This window comes from Curcuma longa, unplaced genomic scaffold, assembly GCF_044706935.1.
Source record: "Curcuma longa cultivar G26 ecotype Majalengka, Jawa Barat unplaced genomic scaffold, ITB_CL_G26_1.1 contig_24492, whole genome shotgun sequence".
Lineage (NCBI taxonomy): Eukaryota > Viridiplantae > Streptophyta > Magnoliopsida > Zingiberales > Zingiberaceae > Curcuma > Curcuma longa.
The window spans coordinates 11,209-12,609 of NW_027432439.1; positions in this window are offsets into that span (position 1 = coordinate 11,209).

The window sequence follows — 1,401 nt, forward strand, 5'->3', positions numbered from 1 at the left end:
CATTCTCTTTCATCAGCGCATGCATGTGAGCACAGCAGGAACTCTTCAATGAAGCTGAAGCTATTAAAAGAATCCTCCATATCATATAACTTGTCTCAGTGGTCTTTGCCTAACCCACCTTCATTCAAATCAACTTCTGATCCCAGGTCCTCTGAACGTAAGAAATGCCCTTTCGCCACCTCTTTCCATGTAAGACCACATTAATTTGTCTTAGATATAAACTCATCCATACGAATGAAATGGTGCTGATAACTGACTTCTCCTCTCTCCATGCACTCTTATAATTCCTCGTTCATGAGAGCACTGGAAGTATAGGAGTTGGGAATGATGAGCCAAAAGAAAAGAAAGCAAACCTGATCAATCAAGCTCCCTCTTCTCTGTGTGCTACAGTCTCAATTAGCTTCAATTGATAGCGATGGTAAGCCTGGGAAATCCCCCTCTTCTACTCTCTCTCTCCCTTCATCAACTCTCCCAGCTGTCAGATAGAAGAATTGAAATGAACTCCAAGTAGATAGATCCCCTTTGGTGTCCCCCCCTTCTTTTTCCAATTGCACTTCTCGGGTGAAGAAGGTAAAGAACATTAGCTGTCTTGCACCCCAAAGATAGGGTGCGTTGTCGAATATGCTGGATTCAGCCCAATCCTATTATATAATTTAAGAATTCAAATAGAATAGTTAGCGGGAATGAGCTTCCGATAAACTCTCTAGTCCGGCGCCTTTCTTGCGTCTCCTCTTAATGAGTGGTTCTATTTCCGTTCTTGCTGAGCGCTGAACTATTGCACACTTCCAACGACAAGGAAGCAAGAGCAGCGATACATATAGAAGGACACGTGCAATCTTTTGTATAGATGTTGAGGCAGACGTCCCCCTACCCAATCCACTACAATATGTTGGGAGGCTACTCTTACGTGAATACAAAAAGAACTTCTTTCCACTTATCAGACACCCGCATCCTCTTCTCTGACATTAAATGAGCCCCAGCAATTCATTACAAAGATCTGAGGCATATCCAAAGTCCAGGTCCCCTAGAGCTACAGTGCCAAGATGAGAAGCACAAAGCAGAAAGATTCCCCTGCCTTTCGAACTCCAACTCCATTCTACTTCCTCCTGATGAAAGACTTCAAGGACCCACTTCTTCCTAAAAGAGTCTGAAAGGAAGCTCCCCCCATTGGATCAAGAGCGGGATAGATCTCATATAGTATAAATCGATGCAGCCTATATACCGAAAGGAAAGAGGATCATAAAGACAAAGAAAAGACGAAGGCAATGGACATAGAGCCCTTTATCAATCAAACACATAATATAATATAGACTCCCTCACTTTATCGCATTGGAATTGGAAAAGAGAGGATTGGCGTCATTGCATTCGCTCCTTTGAGTCTTTAATCTTATAGCACTGTCG